This window comes from Helianthus annuus, chromosome 6 (assembly GCF_002127325.2).
Source record: "Helianthus annuus cultivar XRQ/B chromosome 6, HanXRQr2.0-SUNRISE, whole genome shotgun sequence".
Lineage (NCBI taxonomy): Eukaryota > Viridiplantae > Streptophyta > Magnoliopsida > Asterales > Asteraceae > Helianthus > Helianthus annuus.
In genome coordinates, this window is record NC_035438.2 from 90,734,517 (window position 1) to 90,742,167 (window position 7,651).

General features: G+C 37.0%; 1 long non-coding RNA gene across 3 annotated transcripts; it reads right to left on the reverse strand.

The window, feature by feature from the left end:
• Positions 1-541: 541 nt before the first annotated feature.
• On the reverse strand, positions 542-3,139 carry LOC118479647. Of its 3 annotated transcripts, XR_004859778.1 has the most exons (6): positions 2,665-3,139; positions 1,983-2,566; positions 1,811-1,899; positions 1,493-1,606; positions 874-964; positions 542-720 (listed from the first exon to the last, which is right to left on the reverse strand). It is a non-coding gene; the product is annotated as an uncharacterized LOC118479647 (long non-coding RNA). The 3 variants fall into 3 exon arrangements; XR_004859777.1 differs by having other exon boundaries at positions 1,811-2,566; XR_004859779.1 differs by having other exon boundaries at positions 1,180-1,606; positions 1,811-2,566.
• Between the last annotated feature and the right edge of the window lie 4,512 nt (positions 3,140-7,651).

A 7,651-nucleotide genomic window follows, 5' to 3' on the forward strand; every position in this document is an offset into this window, starting at 1 on the left:
GCCACATGGCAAAGTGAAAACTAAAAATTTAAAAACCAAAATCGAACAATTTTCAAAAACCAAGAAAGCGAATGGTTAGGTATGTGAAGACTATGTAGAGTTGGGGTCGAGCTCAAGGGGTGTAACAAGGCTATGGTCAATTTACAAGGCTGAAAACATGGTTTATCTTGAGATCTCATGGTTTATCTATTGTCTCAAAACAACAGTAGCAAAAATTGAAACATGTAAGTTTCGCATTTTCATTTATGGTTAACTTTCTGAATCGTGTATGAGATCAGTTTTAGATTATAGTATTGTGTGGGCACACAAAATTAATAGGCGGATAAGATAGAAAGCTTTCCCCAAAACAAGTATTGATTGGTTCGTTAAACAGACCAGATGATATCCTTTACATAAGGGTTGAGCCATAAAAATGATTAAGGTGTATGGATATTGTATTGAATCAACCTCAGTTTTATCATTCTTTGATAATGAATATTTAGCAAAACTAGGTTGATATCCACGCCCGCGTTGCGGCGCGCTAAACTGAATTGTTATCGGTTTGAACATTTCATTTGTAGTAATGAAGTTGATACAAAAAGTTGTTGATGTGTCTCAACGTGACATATTAAGAGAATTATAGAAGTACGAACATAGTCTTCTAGTTATACATAAATCACAAAAGTTTTTTTCTTCATGCATCCGAGTACCTAGTCTTCTTTGTGTCGCTAGTGCTTTCACCTGTGTATTTTAGCAAACCGATTAACCTCCGAAACACTTAAATCCATTACACACGCTAACCAGAAGTGCTTGCTGAAAAAAACTTATATAACATACAATCACATGTACAGGGGCAATGTAGTAATTTACATTACATAAAGAAAAAAGACTTACCTGCAGTATCTTGTATAATAAGAGCTTGTATTCAGGCCGTTCTGCATCATCAGATGGGACTCGACTCGAGGCCCACAAATGTTGAAAAGAACTGCAACATTTTAGTGAGTGTCAATTTTAAATTAAGTGGCATGCTTTAGCAAAATGAAAAGAAATGTGATAGGATGGAAAATTAATTTAAAATCATTCTTTTGCTATGTGTATGTGTCTAGTGATAACAATCTGTTCCAAACAAAGACAACAACTTGGTCTTCTGATTTGTAATCTTATATATATTTTTTCACAAAACATGGGATGATAACATACACTGTCCCCACTGTTGATCTTAAGAATCCCGTTGATCACTATGGCATGAACCAGTGTTACCAGTCAACACATAATAGTTACATTCAATAGCTATCCCCCTTGATCTGTATATAATACACCTGCAATGTGTGAAGCTATAACCAACCCAGTGCCCAATGGTCCAGCCGGTGGTTTCACCGGTTTCTATGACCATAGGCACCATTCAGCTAATGTTTAACCTTATGGTTAACAAAAAATGTTAACCCATTTGAACCTTTACGGAACAGGCCTGACCCACCCATTTTACAATCTCAAGTAGGTAAGGATTCATTACCTCCTGAGCAAGATCATATGCTAGCGCTCATTCACGTTTAAAGGCACCTTCTTGCCTTATTTGAATCTTGGCTTTAACATCTTGCCATGTTCCTCTATGATCACACCATCCTTCCTACAATTTAAAATCTCAAGCTTATAACATTTCATGACACGTTTCGATATCAAATATTGACCAGAAAAATTAGTATCATTTTCATATAATGATATATTAAGTATTAAAAAGCCAACTTGCAATTAGATAACATTCATAAAGATCTGAAGCCCTAGTTCAAAGATCGACCCAAACCAAAAGGTATTGCTTGTCATTCACCATTACCTTAACCAACACCTGGCATAGCTTGACTTTTAACAGAGTGTAGAAGTGGTTGCGTGGTGAAGACGCCCATTGCTCCCCCCAAAGAAGTGCTACATCAAGGATACATACATAATAGTTAATTGATCTTCAACAGAGAAATGGAGATGCTGGCATATAACACCACGTTACATACCCTACTGATCTTTGCCAATCTCGCATCGTTAATATTTGAACGTTTTTTGACCCACTCTTCCCCACTTTATCTTAAACCAATCAAGCAAACCCTAATCAGATCAATCACATTACCACAAAACAACACATCAAACACAGTTCACAAATCAAAGATTAAACCCATCTTCATACAACCATAAACAGGTTCACACATCTTGAACTGAAACCCTCATGACGGTTCTTACATGCGTCTTCACCAGGCCTATGCATTTTGAACTGAAATTAACCCTCCACATCCTCTTCCATACGTCATTTGCGTTTGGTCATAGTAATTTAACTATAAGTTTAGGTAGGCATAATACATACCTAGAGATTGCACCCTCAATAAAAGCGACATAAGACTATTGTCTATATAGATTATCATTCTCAACAAAAAGAAAATGATTTCAACATAAAGTTGCAAGATACAAACAATGAAAAGACTCAAAAAAATCTCGTGAACAGTATTTTGCAGAAATCATCAAAGATTAGGGTTCTTTACCTTTGCATATGGGTAGCGATACTTCAGTTCATTAGCAAGCAAGCAACCACAAAATGATTAGCTCCCTGGAAAATCGCAAGTATGATAAAAAAATAAGAGAATACAACGACTTCAACAACAATATAAGAAAAAAATTAATAGAAGACAACCACTCTAATCTTACTCTGTCTTTTTAAAAAAGATGCCTAAAACTTGACAAATCATAAACAACAAAAGATGGTTGCACTTCCCATCCCAGGCTCAGAGTTCTAAAGCCAAATAGAAGTCCATGGCTGCAACTGAAAACCTCAAGGAGAGATGACCACCAAAATAGGTCAATCGGAACAAACCACGAAGATAAATGTTCATTTCCCCGACCGTTGAGAGAGAGAAATTTGCAGAGAGAGAAACAGAGGCGGTGCTAAATGGAGAGAGCCCAGCATTCGTATGGAGGTCAAAACCCCCAATAAACAGACACCAGATGGTGACAGTGGTGGTGGTGTGACAGTGGTGACCCTCCAGTCACCGCCCCTCCCTCTTCTCCTTCCCTCTTTCCTTTCTTTCTTTTTTGAGGAAAAAAAACCCCTAAAAAGAAACAGAAACACCACAACATGAAGATGGTGATCGTGGTGGTGGTGCTACGGTACTGGCCCTCCGGTCACCGCCCCTCTCTTTCTCTCCCTTTTCCCTATTCCGGTTCTCTTTCATGTGAAGTAAAACCATTGAGTAAGGTGTAAACATGAGGACACGTGTTTCAAGAGGGAATGGCCGCCCAAATAGGTGAATTGGAATAAACCACGGATACAAACACTATTCATTTCCACGGTCTTATTAATAGATATTAATATTAATATTAATAATACAAAAATCACTCCTTTAAATATGGAGTTTATTGAAAACAAAAGATACTCAATTAAATAAAAAAAAATATTTTTCAATAGTATTTAATACCCTCCCCCACCCCAATATGCACAGTGGAGGACTAAGACGCAACATGACACGGAGATTTTCAAATTAAACACGAGGAAGACACTGGTAAAGATGTCAACCGCTTGAAGATTGGTAGAAACGAACTTGGTATATAATTTCCCTAAGGCAACCAACTTATGAATGAAATGATCGTCCAAATTAATGTGTTTAGCTCGTTTATGTGAAACTGGATTTTGGGTCATGAACAAAGCAATCTTGTTGTAATATAGTAGACAGTTGATCTGGTGGCAACGCATGAAGCTCTCGAAGGAAATGAGTAACCCACAAAATTTCCTACAGTCGTGTTCACCATAGCCCGATATTTGGAAACACAACTAGATCTTTGAGGCAGTGGGTTGTTTCTTAACACCCCAAAAAAATAAGATTGCCACCTAAAAGATAGAGTATCTATAAGTGGTGTTGGGATTTCTGGGTATCTAATTTATTTTATAAAATCCAATTTGTATAATAAAAATATTAACTCTTAGTATTAGTTCAGATGCGGAAGTGTGATAAAACACAAATACGGATAATACTCCCACTGGCGATCCACTTACAGTCTAATGAGATAATTGTATATATCCACAACCATAGCGGGTTTAGGGTTATAGCTTGACGAAAGCTGGAGACTCGTATAATGGATTCAACGAAGGGCTCCGCTAGCAAGCAGAATCACAAAATCTCCAAGATCACCATGAGAATCCACACGCGAGAAAAATCCGAACTGAATCACCAAGATACGAGGTGGTGGAGGATGGCAGAGGCGGCATGGCAGCTCGATGATGTGGCAGTGGGGCGATGGCCAGCAGACGGTGGCGACGATGGTGGGATCGGCCATAAATTGTAAAGAGAGAGGGGTGGGGGAGAGTTTGGTGGCTAGGGTTTTCAACTTAATCCTTTTCTTCTTGTTATTGGTAGAATTAGGGTTTGTGATTAAGAATTTATTTATAGATCAATTAATTACACTCTAGCCCATTAACTCTTGACTTCCTTTCCATGTAGTTAATCCTAGATTAACTATTAATTACCGGTCAACCCCTTGACCTTTGTTTTATTGCCTAATAATTAACCACTTTGTTTAATTATCATCTAATAATAATCACTCCTCGTTTCCGTCTAATAACAATTATTTTCCGCTAATAATAAACCACTAGTCAAAACCATTTTGATTTTATTTTATTATTCAATAAAATAACCTTTCCATTATTATCTAATAATAAATCATTATTTGTTTAACTCTTTAAATGATACCAATTATTTCCACTAAATTAATTGTTCCACAAAAAAACAATTAATATCTTTATGTAATATAACAAAAAAGTGGTTTTACCAAATAAAATCGAAGATACAGATATGAACCGAGATCACTTACATGGGAGGTAATGTCTTAGTTATAATAAGGTCATACATGCCATGTGTTGATTGTTTACCTAGGCCAAGTAACTAGTAAACACATGATACAATGAAGTTCTTATAATAAATGCATATACGTCTGATGTAGGAAAAACGAGGTTCATGGAAAAGGGAATAATCCCATGAAAAGATTATGGATGGTTTAAGCTTAAGCGCTTAAACATCATAATGGCTCAAATAAACGTAAACACAAACTAGGTAATGGGAGCGTGAAAGACAAGGATAATGAGCCCAGGTAATGGGTTACAGTTGAAAATGAAATCCTTGGATTAAGTATTATGGACGAAAGAGCCATAGTTGACAAAAAGGCATGTAAAACCTCGCGGGGTCATAAAAACGGAGGTATTGTCTATAAAGATCAAACATAGTCATGGGTAATGATTGGAATAAAATAGAAAATTGTCTTCATGGTCTAAAGGGCCATGACTGGCAGGCAAAAGAAAGAATATTAATTTTGGTACTCACGGTCTAAAGGGTCTTGTGTGACAAAGGAAAATGAGAACATATGGTATAAAAGGTCACGAGACCCGAATGGTCTTGACACCTGAAAATAATGATTTAAAAAAATTTGGTGTGTTGACATTAAGTACATTTTAAAGGATGACACAGGTAAAGAATGATTTACGGGATTATCACGACCTTTAGGTCGTAAATAAGTGGTAAAGTTCTAAGGTACAAATGTGACCTTAGGGTCACAAATAAAAATGAATGCATAAAGAAATAGCCTCTAGGGGGTAAAGTTAAAAAAGGTATATTGGTCAACTGGGTTAAAGCCGTGGGAATCGGGTACGATTCCCCTGGCGTAAAATAAAAATGGTAAAGAGAAAACAATTAGTTTTTAATTCCTTAGCGCAAGTAATTGACGCAAGTTAAAAAGAAAATGTGAAACTAAAACTTGGTTTTAGTCAATAACAAGAATTTTAACGAACGTAAAGAGTTAGCTATAAAATTTGGAAAATAGTTGTACTTAATAGAAATAAGTTTTGGTATGAATAGGTGCAAGATGAGTTTTGAAAAGGAAATCCTCGAAAATGAAATGTTGATATAAACTTAAGCATGACGTGACGCTGTTGATGCATGTAATGTCTGTTGACTTCGTCTGCATTAGGTGTTAGGTCAAATTAGGTCAACATAGGGTCTTGATATTCAGAATCATGTAATATGTTGATATATCCGCTTTTATGTACACATAGGTTAGATGTGGTCCGCTTATTTGTCATGTAACAGGTTCGCTTATGTGGTAATTAGGTAGGTTCGCTTATACGGCATGTCCGTATAAGCGAAAGTACAGGCACTATATATAGGATACATAAGCGAAACTCACTTGTCACTTGTGAACCTTGGAGCGGATCTCTCTCATTGCTTTTGTTACAGAAACCCTGTCAAATTTACATCAGAAAAGCAATAAAAAGAAAGGAATTGAATAGGAAAGCTGTTGTTACTTCATTTATGTTGATTCCGCCTTCATACGTGAAGATGAACGTTCTCTACTGACTATTCAGGGTCGGAACACGGTCCAACAAGTGGTATCAGAGCTCAGGACGAGGAGTTCTTACTACTACAGCTTGAATCTGCAGAAATCTCTCATTTCTACTCACTTTCTCTCATACTTTTTCGATTTGAAGTGGTTCCTACGGTTGAAATTGTCTGAATTTTGACTATCACGTGTGAAATACAGTAATAACAAACCCTAGAAAGTTTCAAGTTAAAATTCAGACTAAAACATGGTGAAAACTGGTTAGAACTAGGTTCCGCTTATACGGACATTGAAGGTTTCGCTTGAAAGACAATAGTTCCGCTCGAAAATTACATATTAGATCCGCTTTTTCGGACACTTTCGCTCGTACGAACAGAGTAGATCCGCCCGAACGAACAAATTAGGTTCGCTTGAACGGACAATTTTTCACTTCCGCTTATCCGGACTGAGTAGATCCGCTTGAACGAATCTTGTAGTTCCGCTTGAACACACAGTTTGATACTTCCGCTTGAACGGACACTTACCTGGTCCGCTTATTTGGACATTTACCTGGTTCGCTTATTCGGACATTGGAGTTCCGCTTATCTGACACTTATCAGTTTCGCTTGTTTGTCATAATTGCTGATAGTTTCGCTTATCAGTCATCACTTTCTAAAATTTCGAAAATCTGTCTAAGTGTTTGCTGATTTTGCAGGTACATTCAAAATGGATGATATATTCTTGAACCCGTTCAGCGACATGTATGCATTCACGGGAAATTCCGGAAACGATGATACTTCATCAAGTAAAGAAAATAAGAATCCGCCGAAAGAAAAGAAAAAGGAAGCTTGGGAATCGGAAAGTGCCTTCGGAACATTCAATAAACCCCCAAAGCTAATGGCTATCGAAGAGTACAGCCGGTGGTCTAGGAAGTTTGAAGATTGGCTGATGGCATTCGCATTTCCCAGCTGGAAAAGTTTGAAGAACGGTTATGCAAATGGAAACAAAAATGGTGAAACGTTAAGATCAGCTGAAGAGATTGATGGATTTGTAGCCGAGCAAAAGTGTGTGGCTTTGTTATTTCAGTCGGTTCGGGAGGACATAATCTCTTTGATCGATTATTCAAATGCAAAAGATCTTTGGCAAAAGCTAGAAAAGAAATGTCTAGGAAGTACTGAAATTGTAAAAAGTAAAAAGAAACTTCTTAGGAAAGAGTTTGATATGTTTGGTTGTCTCAAGAATGAGTCAGTTTGTAAAATGATAGAAAGGTTCGGTCTTCTGAAGCTGGAATTAGCAAGACATGAAATCAAATATTCTGATGAAGAACTTGTTG